This window comes from Triturus cristatus, chromosome 6 (assembly GCF_964204655.1).
Source record: "Triturus cristatus chromosome 6, aTriCri1.1, whole genome shotgun sequence".
Classification (NCBI taxonomy): Eukaryota; Metazoa; Chordata; class Amphibia; order Caudata; family Salamandridae; genus Triturus; species Triturus cristatus.
The window spans coordinates 1,103,534,620-1,103,556,388 of record NC_140589.1 but is presented as its reverse complement, the minus strand read 5'-3'; positions in this window follow the sequence as shown (position 1 = coordinate 1,103,556,388).

The window sequence follows — 21,769 nt, the reverse complement described above, 5'->3', positions numbered from 1 at the left end:
GTGGTGTAAAGGTACTGCTAGCACCTCCCGTGGCCCCATCTGGGGCGTCGGGTGTGAATGGGTTCGTCGAACGTGACACAGCAACTATGGGCGTCGACGCCCCTGTAGAATCGACTGCGGAGACAGATGCGGAAACAGATGTGCTTGCCGAAGCTTGCGTCGGGACTTGCTGTTGCACGGGTACAGATACCTGATCCTGACGTTGAACCCCTCCGCCAGACGGTCTATGTGGTGTGGCGTTAGCATACTCGGGAGCTGCATCGTCTAGATATGAGGAAAGAAAAACATCTTCTGCGGTTCTGGGATGCCCTTTTGGATGTACCTTAATTGGAAATAATGGGGGTGGCAAGTCTTTTGGCATCTCTGTAACAGCCTTAGGTAGTCCTTCGGCTAGAAGGGGATACATACCATTCATAAGAGCATTCCTTTGTCTATTTACTTGTTCTGATTTCACTCGGATACCTTCCTCAATTAATAGATTTTCTTGAACTTTATTTGAACTTTCTTTACTCCTCTCTTCTTGTCTACGTGCTTTTTCTGTACGTCTATGAGATTCTTTACGCCATAACTCAACAGCGTCTTTCTGTGACTGTCTGACCTTTCTTTTCCATAACTCTTCCTCCACTTTCATGATGCACTCTGCATCCCAGGTTCCCGCTGCGGGCCACCTTTGACTTTCCGGCAATCCCTTGGTATAATCTACCCATAGATCAAGAAACAATATGGCATCTAAGCCATGCTTATGGTACATAAAATGCCCTGGAGTGTCCCTAGGAGGAATAGGAACTGCTTCTTCAAGCACCCCTTTTCTGGTGGTAATCTGTCTTAACTTCGAGAAAAGCGGCATATTGACAACTGATCTGATACTTACTCTTGAATTCACTTAATACGAAAAACACAATAATGAACAGTGAACAATGAACAATCATTCATACCACAATATGCAAGACATTTAAACACTTTAAATATTGAACATTAAATATTTTAACGATGACCGACAATGATGACAGTCTGCCTAACTAATCACCACGCTGAATTCTTGACAGTAACTGAATACTTCGGAATACTTGATATACTGCTAAACAGTACATATACACTGCTAAACAGTGCAGACCGGATTTGTGTACCCAAATCCGTCTTGACCGGCACAACCTATGTGCGCGTCAACACGCCTCCCCGGCGATGGTACTCACCGAGTAGCTCCTTGAAACGGAAGGCCTCAGAGAAAGGACAGGACTCGATGACTGCGGACAGCGGACCCTCTGGACATCGGGATTTCGAGAAACCTGGTGGGCCTCTGTATACCTCGGATCTTGCTCTCTCAGCTAGGCTCTGGTCGGGATACTTCGCACTTCTCACCGCCTCGTCTGGGTTGATCGCAGCCTCAGTCGCCCCCGCTTGACCGGAGGGAGCTTACAGGAAATCCTGCTGGTACGCGTTTATGGTCCGTCCAGTTGTGGCAGGAGACCGGGCCTGCAACGCACCGCCGGCGCGTGAGATGAGAAAGTGTCCCTATTCGGGCGCCATTATGTGGTAAATATCCTTTTTTACCTAAACTGAATTTCATACGGAATCTTTAAAATAAAGTAAAATAGCTCAGAATAACAAGAGGCAGAATCCGTGGTATAAGAGGTTTTCTAAAGGGGCTTTATTCCATCAAAGATGGCCGACTCGAGTCGCGGCCTTCAGGTTCCGTCACCACGAAGGTTCAGGAAGTGAAGTACAATACTTTATTGACAAGAAGTAACTTTTATAGGTCATACACTTACAATGAAACAAATGCAAAAAAGGCGTAACGATTGATAAGATAAATTAACATAGTGATACGTAATTGAAACTAGGCGTAATAAGGAGCAAAAAGAAACATGATTGGCTCTGGTTATCTTACATAGGTGGATCTATACGATAATACTTAACATAGATGCGTGCGCAGCAGTATGACGTGTGATTGACGTGCAACTAGGGGGTGAAGGGGACTTGACATTTAGCTCTACATGTGGAGACGAGAAGTCTGGGGGGTCAAGTCAACCTAATCCCAAATCATATCTAACATCCTATGTTTAGAGAACTATGTTATCCACAAGGAAGGACTCTCGGACAGAATCTATTCTATACTAACTGTGTGTGCGTGTACAAGCGTCTAAGTGTCTATATGAGATGCGAGGGGCAGAAAACTTTCCATGGCAACAGGGCTATGAATCACTTGCAGGAGGACGGAAAGGCTGAGTCCTTTGCTTGTGAGCTAAAGGAAATGTTTACCTAAATCACTAAGACCTTAGCTATCAGGCCATAGTACGAGTCTTACACTATAGCTATTAGGCCAGAGTAAGAGTTAAGACCTTAACCATTAGGCCAGAATACATGTCTAAGACCTCAGCTATTAGGCCAAAGTAAGAGTTAAGACCTTAACCATTAGGCCAGAGTAAGAGTTAAGACCTTAACCATTAGGCAAGAGTACGAGTCTAAGACCTTAGCTATTAGGCCAGAGTTAGAGTTAAGACCTTAGCTATTAGGCCAGAGTAAGAGTTAAGACCTTAACCAATAGGCCAGAGTAAGAGTTAAGACCTTCACCATTAGGCCAGAGTACGAGTCTAAGACCTTGGCTATTAGGTCAGAGTAAGAGTTAAGACCTTAACCATTAGGCCAAAGTACGAGTCTAAGACCTTAGCTATTAGGCCAGAGTAAGAATTAAGACCTTAGCTATTAGGCCAGAGTAAAAGTTAAGACCTTAACCAGTAGGCAAGAGTAAGAGTTAAGACCTTAACCATTAGGCCACAGTACGAGTCTAAGACCTTAGCTATTAGGCCAGAGTAAGAGTTAAGACCTTAACCAGTAGGCCAGTGTAAGAGTTAAGACCTTAACCATTAGGCCAGAGTATGAGTCTAAGACCTTAGCTATTAGGCCAGAGTAAGAGTTAAGACCTTAACCAGTAGGCCAGAGTAAGAGTTAAGACCTTAACCATTAGGCCAGAGTACGAGTCTAAGACCTTAGCTATTAGGCCAGAGTAAGAGTTAAGACCTTAGCTATTAGGCCAGAGTCAGAGTTAAGACCTTAACCATTAGGCCAGAGTACGAGTCTAAGACCTTAGCTATTAGGCCAGAGTAAGAGTTAAGACATTAACCAGTAGGCCATAGTACGAGTCTAAGACCTTAGCTATTAGGCCAGAGTAAGAGTTAAGACCTTAGCTATTAGGCCAGAGTAAGAGTTAAGACCTTAACCATTAGGCCAAAGAACGAGTCTAAGACCTTATCTATTAGGGCAGAGTAAGAGTTAAGACCTTAGCCATTAGGCCAGAGTAAAAGTTAAGACCTCAACCAGTAGGCCAGAGTAAGAGTTAAGACCTTAACCATTAGGCCAGAGTACGAGTCTCAGACCTTAGCTATTAGGCCAGAGTAAGTGTTAAGACCTTAACCAGTAGGCCAGTGTAAGAGTTAAGACCTTAACCATTAGGCCAGAGTATGAGTCTAAGACCTTAGCTATTAGGCCAGAGTAAGAGTTAAGACCTTAACCAGTAGGCCAGTGTAAGAGTTAAGACCTTAACCATTAGGCCAGAGTAAGAGTTAAGACCTTAGCTATTAGGCCAGAGTACGAGTCTAAGACCTTAGCTATTAGGCCATAGTACGAGTCTAAGACCTTAGCTATTAGGCCAGAGTAAGAGTTAAGACCTTAGCTATTAGGCCAGAGTAAAAGTTAAGACGTTAGCTATTAGGCCAGAGTAAGAGTTAAGACCTTAGCTATTAGGCCAGAGTAAGAGTTAAGACCTTAGCTATTAGGCCAGAGTACGAGTCTAAGACCTTAGCTATTAGGCCAGAGTACGAGTCTAAGACCTTAGCTATTAGGCCAGAGTAAGAGTTAAGACCTTAGCTATTAGGCCAGAGTAAGAGTTAAGACCTTAGCTATTAGGCCAGAGTACGAGTCTAAGACCTTAGCTATTAGGCCAGAGTAAGAGTTAAGACCTTAACCAGTTGGCCAGTGTAAGAGTTAAGACCTTAACCATTAGGCCAGAGTACGAGTCTAAGACCTTAGCTATTAGGCCAGAGTACGAGTCTAAGACCTTAGCTATTAGGCCAGAGTAAGAGTTAAGAACTTAGCAATTAGGCCAGAGTAAGAGTTAAGACCTTAGCTATTAGGCCAGAGTACGAGTCTAAGACCTTAGCTATTAGGCCAGAGTACGAGTCTAAGACCTTAGCTATTAGGCCAGAATAAGAGTTAAGACCTTAGCTATTAGGCTAGAGTAAGAGTTAAGACCTTAGCTATTAGGCCAGAGTACGAGTCTAAGACCTTAGCTATTAGGCCAGAATAAGAGTTAAGACCTTAGCTATTAGGCCAGAGTAAGAGTTGAGACCTTAACCATTACGCCAGAGTACGAGTCTAAGACCTTAGCTATTAGGCCAGAGTAAGTGTTAAGACCTGAGCTATTATGCCAGACTGAGAGTTAAGACCTTAATCAGTAGGCCAGAGTAAGAGTTAAGACCTTAACCAGTAGGCCAGAGTAAGAGTTAAGACCTTAACCATTAGGCCAGAGTACGAGTCTAAGACCTTAGCTATTAGGCCAGAGTAAGAGTTAAGACCTTAACCAGTAGGCCAGAGTAAGAGTTAAGACCTTAACCTGTAGGCCATAGTACGAGTCTAAGACCTTAGCTATTAGGCCAGAGTCAAAGTTAAGACCTTAACCAGTCGGCCAGAGTAAGAGTTAAGACCTTAACCAGTAGGCCAGAGTACGAGTCAACACCATAGCTATTAGGCCAGAGTAAGAGTTAAGACCTTAACCTGTAGGCCATAGACAGAGTTAAGACCTTAACCATTAGACCAGAGTACGAGTCTAAGACCTTAGCTATTAGGCCAGAGTAAGAGTTAAGACCTTAACCAGTAGGCCAGAGTAAGAGTTAAGACCTTAACCAGTAGGCCAGAGTACGAGTCTAAGACCTTAGCTATTAGGCCAGAGTAAGAGTTAAGACCTTAGCTATTAGGCCATGAGTAAGAGTTAAGACGTTAACCATTAAGCCAGAGTAAGAATAAAGACCTTAAACATTAGGCCAGAGAAAGAGTCTAAGACCTTAACCATTAGGCCGGAGTAAGAGCTAAGACCTTAACCATTAGGCCAGAGTAAGAGTTAAGACCTTAACCATTAGGCCAGAGTAAGAGTTAAGACCTTAGCTATTAGGCCAGAGTAAGAGTTAAGACCTTAACCATTAGGCCAGAGTATGAGTCTAAGACCTTAGCTATTAGGCCAGAGTAAGAGTTAAGACCTTAACCAGTAGGCCAGAGTAAGAGTTAAGACCTTAACCATTAGTCCAGAGTACGAGTCTAAGACCTTACCTATTAGGCCAGAGAAAGAGTTAAGACCTTAGCTATTGGGCCAGAGTAAGAGTGAAGACATTAACCATTAGGCCAGAGTACGAGTCTAAGACCTTAGTTATTAGGCCAGAGTAAGAGTTAAGACCTTAACCATTAGGCCAGAGTACGAGTCTAAGACCTTAGCTATTAGGCCAGAGTAAGAATTAAGACCTTAGCTATTAGGCCTGAGTAAGAGTTAAGACCTTAGCTATTAGGCCTGAGTACGAGTTAAGACCTTAAACAGTAGGCCAGAGTAAGAGTTAAGACCTTAACCTGTAGGCCAGTGTAGGAGATAAGACCTAAACCTGTAGGCCATACTATGAGTCTAAGACCTTAGCTACTAGGCCAGAGTAAGAGTTAAGACCTTAGCTATTAGGCCAGAGTAAGAGCTAAGACCTTAACTAGTAGGCCAGAGTAAGAGTTAAGACCTTAACCTGTAGGCCATAGTACGAGTCTAAAACCTTAGCTATTAGGCCAGAGTAAGAGTTAAGACCTTAACCAGTAGGCCAGAGTAAGAGTTAAAACATTAACCTGTAGGCCAGAGTACGAGTCTAAGACCTTAGCTATTAGGCCAGAGTAAGAGTTAAGACCTTAGCTATTAGGCCAGAGTAAGAGTTAAGACCTTAAACATTAGGCCAGAGTACGAGTCTAAGACCTAAGCTATTAGGCCAGAGTAAGAGTTAAGACCTTAGCTATTAGGCCAGAGTAAGAGTTAAGACCTTAACCAGTAGGCGAGAGTGAGAGTTAAGACATTAACCTGTAGGCCATAGTATGAGTCTAAGACCTTAGCTATTAGGCCAGAGTAAGAGTTAAGACCTTGGCTATTAGGCCAGAGTAAGAGTTAAGACCTTAACCAGTAGGCCAGAGTAAGAGTTAATACCTTAACCATTAGGCCAGAGTAAGAGTTAAGACCTTAACCATAAGGCCAGAGTATGAGTCTAAGACCTTAGCTATTAGGCCAGAGTAAGAGTTAAGACCTTAACCAGTAGGCCAGAGTAAGAGTTAAGACCTTAACCAGTAGGCCAGAGTACGAGTCTAAGACCTTATCTATTAGGCCAGAGTAAGAGTTAAGACCTTAGCTATTATGCCATGAGTAAGAGTTAAGACGTTAACCATTAAGCCAGAGTAAGAATAAAGACCTTAAACATTAGGCCAGAGAAAGAGTCTAAGACCTTAACCATTAGGCCGGAGTAAGAGCTAAGACCTTAACCATTAGGCCAGAGTAAAAGTTAAGACCTTAACCATTAGGCCAGAGTAAGAGTTAAGACCTTAGCTATTAGGCCAGAGTAAGAGTTAAGACCTTAACCATTAGGCCAGAGTATGAGTTTAAGACCTTAGCTATTAGGCCAGAGTAAGAGTTAAGACCTTAACCAGTAGGCCAGAGTAAGAGTTAAGACCTTAACCATTAGTCCAGAGTACGAGTCTAAGACCTTAGCTATTAGGCCAGAGAAAGAGTTAAGACCTTAGCTATTGGGCCAGAGTAAGAGTGAAGACCTTAACCATTAGGCCAGAGTACGAGTCTAAGACCTTAGCTATTAGGCCAGAGTAAGAGTTAAGACCTTAACCATTAGGCCAGAGTACGAGTCTAAGACCTTAGCTATTAGGCCAGAGTAAGAATTAAGACCTTAGCTATTAGGCCTGAGTAAGAGTTAAGACCTTAGCTATTAGGCCAGAGTACGAGTTAAGACCTTAACCAGTAGGCCAGAGTAAGAGTTAAGACCTTAACCTGTAGGCCAGAGTAGGAGTTAAGACCTAAACCTGTAGGCCATACTATGAGTCTAAGACCTTAGCTACTAGGCCAGAGTAAGAGTTAAGACCTTAGCTATTAGGCCAGAGTAAGAGTTAAAACCTTAACCATTAGGCCAGAGTAAGAGTTAAAACCTTAACCTGTAGGCCAGAGTACGAGTCTAAGACCTTAGCTATTAGGCCAGAGTAAGAGTTAAGACCTTAGCTATTAGGCCAGAGTAAGAGTTAAGACCTTAACCATTAGGCCAGAGTACGAGTCTAAGACCTAAGCTATTAGGCCAGAGTAAGAGTTAAGACCTTAGCTATTAGGCCAGAGTAAGAGTTAAGACCTTAACCAGTAGGCCAGAGTAAGAGTTAATACCTTAACCATTAGGCCAGAGTAAGAGTTAAGACCTTAACCATAAGGCCAGAGTATGAGTCTAAGACCTTAGCTATTAGGCCAGAGTAAGAGTTAAGACCTTAACCAGTAGGCCAGAGTAAGAGTTAAGACCTTAACCAGTAGGCCAGAGTACGAGTCTAAGACCTTAGCTATTAGGCCAGAGTAAGAGTTAAGACCTTAGCTATTATGCCATGAGTAAGAGTTAAGACGTTAACCATTAAGCCAGAGTAAGAATAAAGACCTTAAACATTAGGCCAGAGAAAGAGTCTAAGACCTTAACCATTAGGCCGGAGTAAGAGCTAAGACCTTAACCATTAGGCCAGAGTAAAAGTTAAGACCTTAACCATTAGGCCAGAGTAAGAGTTAAGACCTTAGCTATTAGGCCAGAGTAAGAGTTAAGACCTTAACCATTAGGCCAGAGTATGAGTTTAAGACCTTAGCTATTAGGCCAGAGTAAGAGTTAAGACCTTAACCAGTAGGCCAGAGTAAGAGTTAAGACCTTAACCATTAGTCCAGAGTACGAGTCTAAGACCTTAGCTATTAGGCCAGAGAAAGAGTTAAGACCTTAGCTATTGGGCCAGAGTAAGAGTGAAGACCTTAACCATTAGGCCAGAGTACGAGTCTAAGACCTTAGCTATTAGGCCAGAGTAAGAGTTAAGACCTTAACCATTAGGCCAGAGTACGAGTCTAAGACCTTAGCTATTAGGCCAGAGTAAGAATTAAGACCTTAGCTATTAGGCCTGAGTAAGAGTTAAGACCTTAGCTATTAGGCCAGAGTACGAGTTAAGACCTTAACCAGTAGGCCAGAGTAAGAGTTAAGACCTTAACCTGTAGGCCAGAGTAGGAGTTAAGACCTAAACCTGTAGGCCATACTATGAGTCTAAGACCTTAGCTACTAGGCCAGAGTAAGAGTTAAGACCTTAGCTATTAGGCCAGAGTAAGAGTTAAAACCTTAACCATTAGGCCAGAGTAAGAGTTAAAACCTTAACCTGTAGGCCAGAGTACGAGTCTAAGACCTTAGCTATTAGGCCAGAGTAAGAGTTAAGACCTTAGCTATTAGGCCAGAGTAAGAGTTAAGACCTTAACCATTAGGCCAGAGTACGAGTCTAAGACCTAAGCTATTAGGCCAGAGTAAGAGCTAAGACCTTAGCTATTAGGCCAGAGTAAGAGTTAAGACCTTAACCAGTAGGTGAGAGTGAGAGTTAAGACATTAACCTGTAGGCCATAGTATGAGTCTAAGACCTTAGCTATTAGGCCAGAGTAAGAGTTAAGACCTTGGCTATTAGGCCAGAGTAAGAGTTAAGACCTTAACCAGTAGGCCAGAGTAAGAGTTAATACCTTAACCATTAGGCCAGAGTAAGAGTTAAGACCTTAACCATAAGGCCAGAGTATGAGTCTAAGACCTTAGCTATTAGGCCAGAGTAAGAGTAAAGACCTTAACCTGTAGGCCAGAGTACGAGTCTAAGACCTTAGCTGTTAGGCCAGAGTAAGAGTTAAGACCTTAACCAGTAGGCCAGAGTAAGAGTTAAGACCTTAAACTGTAGGCCATAGTACGAGTCTAAGACCTTAGCTATTAGGCCAGAGTAAGAGTTAAGACCTTAACCAGTAGGCCAGAGTAAGAGTTAAGACCTTAACCTGTAGGCCAGAGTAAGAGTTAAGACCTTAACCTGTAGGCCAGAGTACGAGTCTAAGACCTTAGCTATTAGGCCAGGGTAAGAGTTAAGACCTTATCCAGTAGGCAAGAGTAAGAGTTAAGACCTTAGCTATTAGGCCAGAGTAAGAGTTAAGACCTTAGCTATTAGGCCAGAGTAAGAGTTAAGACCTTAAGCAGTAGGCCAGAGTAAGAGTTAAGACCTTAACCTGTAGGCCATAGTACGAGTCTAAGACCTTAGCTATTAGGCCAGAGTAAAAGTTAAGACCTTAACCAGTAGCCCAGTGTAAGAGTTAAGACCTTAACCATTAGGCCAGAATACGAGTCTAAGACCTTAGCTATTAGGCCAGAGTACGAGTCTAAGACCTTAGTTATTAGGCCAGAGTAAGAGTTAAGACCTTAGCTATTAAGCCAGAGTAAGAGTTAAGACCTTAGCTATTAGGCCAGAGTACGAGTCTAAGACCTTGGCTATTAGGCCAGAGTAAGAGTTAAGACCTTAGCTATTAGGCCAGAGTAAGAGCTAAGACCTTAACCAGTAGGCCAGAGTAAGAGTTAAGACCTTAACCTGTAGGCCATAGTATGAGTCTAAGACCTTAGCTATTAGGCCAGAGTAAGAGTTAAGACCTTAGCTATTAGGCCAGAGTAAGAGATAAGACCTTAACCATTAGGCCAGAGTACGAGTCTAAGACCTAAGCTATTAGGCCAGAGTAAGAGTTAAGACCTTAGCTATTAGGCCAGAGTACGAGTCTAAGACCTTAGCTATTAGGCCAGAGTAAGAGTTAAGACCTTAACCAGTAGGCCAGTGTAAGAGTTAAGACCTTAACCATTAGGCCAGAGTACGAGTCTAAGACCTTAGCTATTAGGCTAGAGTACGAGTCTAAGACCTTAGCTATTACACCAGAGTAAGAGTTAAGACCTTAGCTATTAGGCCAGAGTAAGAGTTAAGACCTTAGCTATTAGGCCAGAGTAAGAGTTAAAACCTTAACCTGTAGGCCAGAGTACGAGTCTAAGACCTTAGCTATTAGGCCAGAGTAAGAGTTAAGACCTTAGCTATTAGGCCAGAGTAAGAGTTAAGACCTTAACCATTAGGCCAGAGTACGAGTCTAAGACCTAAGCTATTAGGCCAGAGTAAGAGTTAAGACCTTAGCTATTAGGCCAGAGTAAGAGTTAAGACCTTAACCAGTAGGTGAGAGTGAGAGTTAAGACATTAACCTGTAGGCCATAGTATGAGTCTAAGACCTTAGCTATTAGGCCAGAGTAAGAGTTAAGACCTTGGCTATTAGGCCAGAGTAAGAGTTAAGACCTTAACCAGTAGGCCAGAGTAAGAGTTAATACCTTAACCATTAGGCCAGAGTAAGAGTTAAGACCTTAACCATAAGGCCAGAGTATGAGTCTAAGACCTTAGCTATTAGGCCAGAGTAAGAGTTAAGACCTTAACCTGTAGGCCAGAGTACGAGTCTAAGACCTTAGCTGTTAGGCCAGAGTAAGAGTTAAGACCTTAACCAGTAGGCCAGAGTAAGAGTTAAGACCTTAAACTGTAGGCCATAGTACGAGTCTAAGACCTTAGCTATTAGGCCAGATTAAGAGTTAAGACCTTAACCTGTAGGCCAGAGTAAGAGTTAAGACCTTAACCTGTAGGCCAGAGTACGAGTCTAAGACCTTAGCTATTAGGCCAGGGTAAGAGTTAAGACCTTATCCAGTAGGCCAGAGTAAGAGTTAAGACCTTAGCTATTAGGCCAGAGTAAGAGTTAAGACCTTAGCTATTAGGCCAGAGTAAGAGTTAAGACCTTAACCAGTAGGTGAGAGTGAGAGTTAAGACATTAACCTGTAGGCCATAGTATGAGTCTAAGACCTTAGCTATTAGGCCAGAGTAAGAGTTAAGATCTTGGCTATTAGGCCAGAGTAAGAGTTAAGACCTTAACCAGTAGGCCAGAGTAAGAGTTAATACCTTAACCATTAGGCCAGAGTAAGAGTTAAGACCTTAACCATAAGGCCAGAGTACGAGTCTAAGACCTTAGCTGTTAGGCCAGAGTAAGAGTTAAGACCTTAACCAGTAGGCCAGAGTAAGAGTTAAGACCTTAAACTGTAGGCCATAGTACGAGTCTAAGACCTTAGCTATTAGGCCAGAGCAAGAGTTACGACCTTAACCAGTAGGCCAGAGTAAGAGTTAAGACCTTAACCTGTAGGCCAGAGTAAGAGTTAAGACCTTAACCTGTAGGCCAGAGTACGAGTCTAAGACCATAGCTATTAGGCCAGGGTAAGAGTTAAGACCTTAGCTATTAGGCCAGAGTACAAGTCTAAGACCTTAGCTATTAGGCCAGAGTAAGAGTTAAGACCTTAGCTATTAGGCCAGAGTAAGAGTTAAGACCTTAGCTATTAGGCCATAGTACGAGTCTAAGACCTTAGCTATTAGGCCAGAGTACGAGTCTAAGACCTTAGCTATTAGGCCAGAGTAAGAGTTAAGATCTTAGCTATCAGGCCATAGTACGAGTCTTACACCTTAGCTATTAGGCCAGAGTAAGTGTTAAGACCTTAACCAGTACGCCAGTGTAAGAGTTAAGACCTTAACCTGTAGGCCAGAGTAAGAGTTACGACCTTAACCTGTAGGCCATAGTAGGAGTCTTAGACCTTAGCTATTAGGCCAGAGTAAGAGTTAAGACCTTAACCAGTAGGCCAGAGTAAGAGTTAAGACCTTAACCATTAGGCCAGAGTACGAGTCTAAGACCTTAGCTATTAGGCCAGAGTAAGAGTTAAGACCTTAGCTATTAGGCCAGAGTAAGAGTTAAGACCGTAACCATTAAGCCAGAGTACGAGTCTAAGACCTTAGCTATTTAGCCAGAGTAAAAGTTAAGACCTTAGCTATTAGGCCAGAGTAAGAGTTAAGACCTTAACCATTACGCCAGAGTACGAGTCTAAGACCTTAGCTATTAGGCCAGAGTAAGTGTTAAGACCTGAGCTATTATGCCAGACTAAGAGTTAAGACCTTAATCAGTAGGCCAGAGTAAGAGTTAAGACCTTAACCAGTAGGCCAGAGTAAGAGTTAAGACCTTAACCATTAGGCCAGAGTACAAGTCTAAGACCTTAGCTATTAGGCCAGAGTAAGAGTTAAGACCTTAACCAGTAGGCCAGAGTAAGAGTTAAGACCTTAACCTGTAGGCCATAGTACGAGTCTAAGACCTTAGCTATTAGGCCAGAGTAAGAGTTAAGACCTTAACCAGTCAGCCAGAGTAAGAGTTAAGACCTTAACCAGTAGGCCAGAGTACGAGTCTAACACCTTAGCTATTAGGCCAGAGTAAGAGTTAAGACCTTAACCAGTAGGCCAGAGAAAGAGTTAAGACCTTAACCATTAGACCAGAGTACGAATCTAAGACCTTAGCTATTAGGCCAGAGTAAGAGTTAAGACCTTAACCAGTAGGCCAGAGTAAGAGTTAAGACCTTAACCAGTAGGCCAGAGTATGAGTCTAAGACCTTAGCTATTAGGCCAGAGTAAGAGTTAAGACCTTAACCAGTAGGCCAGAGAAAGAGTTAAGACCTTAACCATTAGATCAGAGTACGAGTCTAAGACCATAGCTATTAGGCCAGAGTAAGAGTTAAGACCTTAGCTATTAGGCCAGAGTAAGAGTTAAGACTTTAACCATTAAGCCAGAGTAAGAATAAAGACCTTAAACATTAGGCCAGAGAAAGAGTCTAAGACCTTAACCATTAGGCCGGAGTAAGAGCTAAGACCTTAACCATTAGGCCAGAGTAAGAGTCTAAGACCTTAACCATTAGGCCAGAGTAAGAGTTAAGACCTTAACCATTAGGCCAGATTAAGAGTCTAAGACCTTAACCATTAGGCCAGAGTAAGAGTTAAGACCTTAACCAGTAGGCCAGAGTAAGAGTTAAGACCTTAACCAGTAGGCCAGAGTACGAGTCTAAGACCTCAGCTATTAGGCCAGAGTAAGAGTTAAGATCCTAACCATTAGACCAGAGTACGAGTCTAAGACCTTAGCTATTAGGCCAGACTAAGAGTTAAGACCATAGCTATTAGGCCAGAGTATGAGTCTAAGAGCTTAGCTATTAGGCCAGAGTAAGAGCTAAGACCTTAACCATTAGGCCAGAGTACGAGTCTAAGACCTTAGCTATTAGGCCAGAGTAAGAGTTAAGACCTTCGCTATTAGGCCAGAGTAAGAGTTAAGACTTTAACCATTAAGCCAGTGTAAGAATAAAGACCTTAAACATTAGGCCAGAGAAAAAGTCTAAGACCTTAACCATTAGGCCGGAGTAAGAGCTAAGACCTTAACCATTAGGCCAGAGTAAGAGTGTAAGACCTTAACCATTAGGCCAGAGTAAGAGTTAAGACCTTAACCATTAGGCCAGAGTAAGAGTCTGGCCAGAGTAAGAGTTAAGAACTTTACCATTAGGCCAGATTAAGAGTCTAAGACCTTAACCATTAGGCCAGAGTAAGAGTTAAGACCTTAACCATTAGGCCAGAGTAAGAGTCTAAGACCTTAACGATTATGTCAGAGTAAGAGTCTAAGACCTTAGCTATTAGGCCAGACTAAGAGTTAAGACATTAACCATCAGGCCAGAGTACGAGTCTAAGACCTTAGCTATCAGGCCAGAGTAAGAGTTAAGACCTTAACCATTAGGCCAGAGTACGAGTCTAACACCTTAGCTATTAGGCCAGAGTAAGAGTTAAGACCTTAACCATTAGACCAGAGTATGAGTCTAAGACCTTAGCTATTAGGCCAGAGTAAGAGTTAAGACCTTAACCAGTAGGCCAGAGTAAGAGTTAAGACCTTAACCTGTAGGCAATAGTACGAGTCTAAGACCTTAGCTATTAGGCCAGAGTAAGAGTTAAGACCTTAGCTATTAGGCCTGAGTAAGAGTTAAGACCTTAACCATTAGGCCAGAGTACGAGTCTAAGACCTTAGCTATTAGGCCAGAGTAAGAGTTAAGACCTTAACCATTAGGCCAGAGTAAGAGTTAAGACCTTAACCATTAGGCCAGAGTACGAGTCTAAGAACTTAGCTATTAGGCCAGAGTAAGAGTTAAGACCTTAGCTATTAGGCCAGAGTAAGAGTTAAGACCTTAACCAGTAGGCCATAGTACGAGTCTAAGACCTTAGCTATTAGGCCAGAGTAAGAGTTAAGACCTTAACCAGTAGGCCAGAGTAAGAGTTAAGAACTTAACCTGTAGGCCATAGTACGAGTCTAAGACCTTAGCTATTAGGCCAGAGTAAGAGTTAAGACCTTAACCATTAGGCCAAAGTACGAGTCTAAGACCTTAGCTATTAGGCCAGAGTAAGAGTTAAGACTTTAGCTATTAGGCCAGAGTAAAAGTTAAGACCTTAACCAGTAGGCCAGAGTAAGAGTTAAGACCTTAACCATTAGGCCAGAGTACGAGTCTAAGACCTTAGCTATTAGGCCAGAGTAAGAGTTAAGACCTTAACCAGTAGGCCAGTGTAAGAGTTAAGACCTTAACCATTAGGCCAGAGTACGAGTCTAAGACCTTAGCTATTAGGCCAGAGTACGAGTCTAAGATCTTAGCTATTAGGCCAGAGTAAGAGTTAAGACCTTAGCTATTAGGCCAGAGTAAGAGTCTAAGACCTTTGCTATTAGGCCAGAGTAAGAGTTAAGACCTTAACCTGTAGGCCAGAGTATGAGTCTAAGACCTTAGCTGTTAGGCCAGAGTAAGAGTTAAGACCTTAACCAGTAGGCCAGAGTAAGAGTTAAGACCTTAAACTGTAGGCCATAGTACGAGTCTAAGACCTTAGCTATTAGGCCAGAGTAAGAGTTAAGACCTTAACCAGTAGGCCAGAGTAAGAGTTAAGACCTTAACCTGTAGGCCAGAGTAAGAGTTAAGACCTTAACCTGTAGGCCAGAGTACGAGTCTAAGACCTTAGCTATTAGGCCAGGGTAAGAGTTAAGACCTTATCCAGTAGGCAAGAGTAAGAGTTAAGACCTTAGCTATTAGGCCAGAGTAAAGTTAAGACCTTAGCTATTAGGCCAGAGTAAGAGTTAAGACCTTAAGCAGTAGGCCAGAGTAAGAGTTAAGACCTTAACCTGTAGGCCATAGTACGAGTCTAAGACCTTAGCTATTAGGCCAGAGTAAAAGTTAAGACCTTAACCAGTAGCCCAGTGTAAGAGTTAAGACCTTAACCATTAGGCCAGAATACGAGTCTAAGACCTTAGCTATTAGGCCAGAGTACGAGTCTAAGACCTTAGTTATTAGGCCAGAGTAAGAGTTAAGACCTTAGCTATTAAGCCAGAGTAAGAGTTAAGACCTTAGCTGTTAGGCCAGAGTACGAGTCTAAGACCTTAGCTATTAGGCCAGAGTACGAGTCTAAGACCTTGGCTATTAGGCCAGAGTAAGAGTTAAGACCTTAGCTATTAGGCCAGAGTAAGAGCTAAGACCTTAACCAGTAGGCCAGAGTAAGAGTTAAGACCTTAACCTGTAGGCCATAGTATGAGTCTAAGACCTTAGCTATTAGGCCAGAGTAAGAGTTAAGACCTTAACCAGTAGGCCAGAGTAAGAGTTAAAACCTTAACCTGTAGGCCAGAGTACGAGTCTAAGACCTTAGCTATTAGGCCAGAGTAAGAGATAAGACCTTAACCATTAGGCCAGAGTACGAGTCTAAGACCTAAGCTATTAGGCCAGAGTAAGAGTTAAGACCTTAGCTATTAGGCCAGAGTAAGAGTTAAGACCTTAACCAGTAGGCGAGAGTTAGAGTTAAGACCTTAACCTGTAGGCCATAGTACGAGTCTAAGACCTTAGCTATTAGGCCAGAGTAAGAGTTAAGACCTTGGCTATTAGGCCAGAGTAAGAGTTAAGACCTTAGCTATTAGGCCAGAGTAAGAGTTAAGACCTTAGCTATTAGGCCAGAGTACGAGTCTAAGACCTTAGCCATTAGGCCAGAGTACGAGTCTAAGACCTTAGCTATTAGGCCAGAGTAAGAGTTAAGACCTTAGCTATTAGGCCAGAGTAAGAGTTAAGACCTTAGCTATTAGGCCAGAGTACGAGTCTAAGACCTTAGCTATTAGGCCAGAGTAAGAGTTAAGACCTTAACCAGTAGGCCAGTGTAAGAGTTAAGACCTTAACCATTAGGCCAGAGTACGAGTCTAAGACCTTAGCTATTAGGCTAGAGTACGAGTCTAAGACCTTAGCTATTACACCAGAGTAAGAGTTAAGACCTTAGCTATTAGGCCAGAGTAAGAGTTAAGACCTTAGCTATTAGGCCAGAGTAAGAGTTAAATCCTTAACCTGTAGGCCAGAGTACGAATCTAAGACCTTAGCTATTAGGCCAGAGTAAGAGTTAAGACCTTAGCTATTAGGCCAGAGTAAGAGTTAAGACCTTAACCATTAGGCCAGAGTACGAGTCTAAGACCTAAGCTATTAGGCCAGAGTAAGAGTTAAGACCTTAGCTATTAGGCCAGAGTAAGAGTTAAGACCTTAACCAGTAGGTGAGAGTGAGAGTTAAGACATTAACCTGTAGGCCATAGTATGAGTCTAAGACCTTAGCTATTAGGCCAGAGTAAGAGTTAAGACCTTGGCTATTAGGCTAGAGTAAGAGTTAAGACCTTAACCAGTAGGCCAGAGTAAGAGTTAATACCTTAACCATTAGGCCAGAGTAAGAGTTAAGACCTTAACCATAAGGCCAGAGTATGAGTCTAAGACCTTAGCTATTAGGCCAGAGTAAGAGTTAAGACCTTAACCTGTAGGCCAGAGTACGAGTCTAAGACCTTAGCTGTTAGGCCAGAGTAAGAGTTAAGACCTTAACCAGTAGGCCAGAGTAAGAGTTAAGACCTTAAACTGTAGGCCATAGTACGAGTCTAACACCTTAGCTATTAGGCCAGATTAAGAGTTAAGACCTTAACCTGTAGGCCAGAGTAAGAGTTAAGACCTTAACCTGTAGGCCAGAGTACGAGTCTAAGACCTTAGCTATTAGGCCAGGGTAAGAGTTAAGACCTTATCCAGTAGGCCAGAGTAAGAGTTAAGACCTTAGCTATTAGGCCAGAGTAAGAGTTAAGACCTTAGCTATTAGGCCAGAGTAAGAGTTAAGACCTTAGCTATTAGGCCAGAGTACAAGTTAAGACCTTAACCAGTAGGCCAGAGTAGGAGTTAAGACCTAAAACTGTAGGCCATAGTATGAGTCTAAGACCTTAGCTATTAGGCCAGAGTAAGAGTTAAGACCTTGGCTATTAGGCCAGAGTAAGAGTTAAGACCTTAACCAGTAGGCCAGAGTAAGAGTTAATACCTTAACCATTAGGCCAGAGTAAGAGTTAAGACCTTAACCATAAGGCCAGAGTATGAGTCTAAGACCTTAGCTATTAGGCCAGAGTAAGAGTTAAGACCTTAACCTGTAGGCCAGAGTACGAGTCTAAGACCTTAGCTGTTAGGCCAGAGTAAGAGTTAAGACCTTAACCAGTAGGCCAGAGTAAGAGTTAAGACCTTAAACTGTAGGCCATAGTACGAGTCTAAGACCTTAGCTATTAGGCCAGAGTAAGAGTTAAGACCTTAACCAGTAGGCCAGAGTAAGAGTTAAGACCTTAACCTGTAGGCCAGAGTAAGAGTTAAGACCTTAACCTGTAGGCCAGAGTACGAGTCTAAGACCTTAGCTATTAGGCCAGGGTAAGAGTTAAGACCTTAGCTATTAGGCCAGAGTACGAGTCTAAGACCTTAGCTATTAGGCCAGAGTAAGAGTTAAGACCTTAGCTATTAGGCCAGAGTAAGAGTTAAGACCTTAGCTATTAGGCCAGAGTACGAGTCTAAGACCTTAGCTATTAGGCCAGAGTACGAGTCTAAGACCTTAGCTATTAGGCCAGAGTAAGAGTTAAGACCTTAGCTATCAGGCCATAGTACGAGTCTTACACCTTAGCTATTAGGCCAGAGTAAGTGTTAAGACCTTAACCAGTACGCCAGTGTAAGAGTTAAGACCTTAACCTGTAGGCCAGAGTAAGAGTTAAGACCTTAACCTGTAGGCCATAGTAGGAGTCTTAGACCTTAGCTATTAGGCCAGAGTAAGAGTTAAGACCTTAACCAGTAGGCCAGAGTAAGAGTTAAGACCTTAACCATTAGGCCAGAGTACGAGTCTAAGACCTTAGCTATTAGGCCAGAGTAAGAGTTAAGACCTTAACCAGTAGGCCAGTGTAAGAGTTAAGACCTTAACCATTAGGCCAGAGTACGAGTCTAAGACCTTAGCTATTAGGCCAGAGTACGAGTCTAAGACCTTAGCCATTTAGCCAGAGTAAAAGTTAAGACCTTAGCTATTAGGCCAGAGTAAGAGTTAAGACCTTAACCATTACGGCAGAGTACGAGTCTAAGACCTTAGCTATTAGGCCAGAGTAAGTGTTAAGACCTGAGCTATTATGCCAGACTAAGAGTTAAGACCTTAATCAGTAGGCCAGAGTAAGAGTTAAGACCTTAACCAGTAGGCCAGAGTAAGAGTTAAGACCTTAACCATTAGGCCAGAGTACGAGTCTAAGACCTTAGCTATTAGGCCAGAGTAAGAGTTAAGACCTTAACCAGTAGGCCAGAGTAAGAGTTAAGACCTTAACCTGTAGGCCATAGTACGAGTCTAAGACCTTAGCTATTAGGCCAGAGTAAGAGTTAAGACCTTAACCATTAGGCCAGAGTACGAGTCTAAGAACTTAGCTATTAGGCCAGAGTAAGAGTTAAGACCTTAGCTATTAGGCCAGAGTAAGAGTTAAGACCTTAACCAGTAGGCCATAGTACGAGTCTAAGACCTTAGCTATTAGGCCAGAGTAAGAGTTAAGACCTTAACCAGTAGGCCAGAGTAAGAGTTAAGAACTTAACCTGTAGGCCATAGTACGAGTCTAAGACCTTAGCTATTAGGCCAGAGTAAGAGTTAAGACCTTAACCATTAGGCCAAAGTACGAGTCTAAGACCTTAGCTATTAGGCCAGAGTAAGAGTTAAGACTTTAGCTATTAGGCCAGAGATAAAAGTTAAGACCTTAACCAGTAGGCCAGAGTAAGAGTTAAGACCTTAACCATTAGGCCAGAGTACGAGTCTAAGACCTTAGCTATTAGGCCAGAGTAAGAGTTAAGACCTTAACCAGTAGGCCAGTGTAAGAGTTAAGACCTTAACCATTAGGCCAGAGTACGAGTCTAAGACCTTAGCTATTAGGCCAGAGTACGAGTCTAAGATCTTAGCTATTAGGCCAGAGTAAGAGTTAAGACCTTAGCTATTAGGCCAGAGTAAGAGTCTAAGACCTTTGCTATTAGGCCAGAGTAAGAGTTAAGACCTTAACCTGTAGGCCAGAGTATGAGTCTAAGACCTTAGCTGTTAGGCCAGAGTAAGAGTTAAGACCTTAACCAGTAGGCCAGAGTAAGAGTTAAGACCTTAAACTGTAGGCCATAGTACGAGTCTAAGACCTTAGCTATTAGGCCAGAGTAAGAGTTAAGACCTTAACCAGTAGGCCAGAGTAAGAGTTAAGACCTTAACCTGTAGGCCAGAGTAAGAGTTAAGACCTTAGCTATTAGGCCAGGGTAAGAGTTAAGACCTTATCCAGTAGGCAAGAGTAAGAGTTAAGACCTTAGCTATTAGGCCAGAGTAAGAGTTAAGACCTTAGCTATTAGGCCAGAGTAAGAGTTAAGACCTTAAGCAGTAGGCCAGAGTAAGAGTTAAGACCTTAACCTGTAGGCCATAGTACGAGTCTAAGACCTTAGCTATTAGGCCAGAGTAAAAGTTAAGACCTTAACCAGTAGCCCAGTGTAAGAGTTAAGACCTTAACCATTAGGCCAGAATACGAGTCTAAGACCTTAGCTATTAGGCCAGAGTACGAGTCTAAGACCTTAGTTATTAGGCCAGAGTAAGAGTTAAGACCTTAGCTATTAAGCCAGAGTAAGAGTTAAGACCTTAGCTGTTAGGCCAGAGTACGAGTCTAAGACCTTGGCTATTAGGCCAGAGTAAGAGTTAAGACCTTAGCTATTAGGCCAGAGTAAGAGTTAAGACCTTAACCTGTAGGCCAGAGTATGAGTCTAAGACCTTAGCTGTTAGGCCAGAGTAAGAGTTAAGACCTTAACCAGTAGGCCAGAGTAAGAGTTAAGACCTTAAACTGTAGGCCATAGTACGAGTCTAAGACCTTAGCTATTAGGCCAGGGTAAGAGTTAAGACCTTATCCAGTAGGCAAGAGTAAGAGTTAAGACCTTAGCTATTAGGCCAGAGTAAGAGTTAAGACCTTAGCTATTAGGCCAGAGTAAGAGTTAAGACCTTAAGCAGTAGGCCAGAGTAAGAGTTAAGACCTTAACCTGTAGGCCATAGTACGAGTCTAAGACCTTAGCTATTAGGCCTGAGTAAAAGTTAAGACCTTAACCAGTAGCCCAGTGTAAGAGTTAAGACCTTAACCATTAGGCCAGAATACGAGTCTAAGACCTTAGCTATTAGGCCAGAGTACGAGTCTAAGACCTTAGTTATTAGGCCAGAGTAAGAGTTAAGACCTTAGCTATTAAGCCAGAGTAAGAGTTAAGACCTTAGCTGTTAGGCCAGAGTACGAGTCTAAGACCTTAGCTATTAGGCCAGAGTACGAGTCTAAGACCTTGGCTATTAGGCCAGAGTAAGAGTTAAGACCTTAGCTATTAGGCCAGAGTAAGAGCTAAGACCTTAACCAGTAGGCCAGAGTAAGAGTTAAGACCTTAACCTGTAGGCCATAGTATGAGTCTAAGACCTTAGCTATTAGGCCAGAGTAAGAGTTAAGACCTTAACCAGTAGGCCAGAGTAAGAGTTAAAACCTTAACCTGTAGGCCAGAGTACGAGTCTAAGACCTTAGCTATTAGGCCAGAGTAAGAGATAAGACCTTAACCATTAGGCCAGAGTACGAGTCTAAGAACTAAGCTATTAGGCCAGAGTAAGAGTTAAGACCTTAGCTATTAGGCCAGAGTAAGAGTTAAGACCTTAACCAGTAGGCGAGAGTTAGAGTTAAGACCTTAACCTGTAGGCCATAGTACGAGTCTAAGACCTTAGCTATTAGGCCAGAGTAAGAGTTAAGACCTTGGCTATTAGGCCAGAGTAAGAGTTAAGACCTTAGCTATTAGGCCAGAGTAAGAGTTAAGACCTTAGCTATTAGGCCAGAGTACGAGTCTAAGACCTTAGCCATTAGGCCAGAGTACGAGTCTAAGACCTTAGCTATTAGGCCAGAGTAAGAGTTAAGACCTTAGCTATTAGGCCAGAGTAAGAGTTAAGACCTTAGCTATTAGGCCAGAGTATGAGTCTAAGACCTTAGCTATTAGGCCAGAGTAAGAGTTAAGACCTTAACCAGTAGGCCAGTGTAAGAGTTAAGACCTTAACCATTAGGCCAGAGTACGAGTCTAAGACCTTAGCTATTAGGCTAGAGTACGAGTCTAAGACCTTAGCTATTACACCAGAGTAAGAGTTAAGACCTTAGCTATTAGGCCAGAGTAAGAGTTAAGACCTTAGCTATTAGGCCAGAGTAAGAGTTAAATCCTTAACCTGTAGGCCAGAGTACGAGTCTAAGACCTTAGCTATTAGGCCAGAGTAAGAGTTAAGACCTTAGCTATTAGGCCAGAGTAAGAGTTAAGACCTTAACCATTAGGCCAGAGTACGAGTCTAAGACCTAAGCTATTAGGCCAGAGTAAGAGTTAAGACCTTAGCTATTAGGCCAGAGTAAGAGTTAAGACCTTAACCAGTAGGTGAG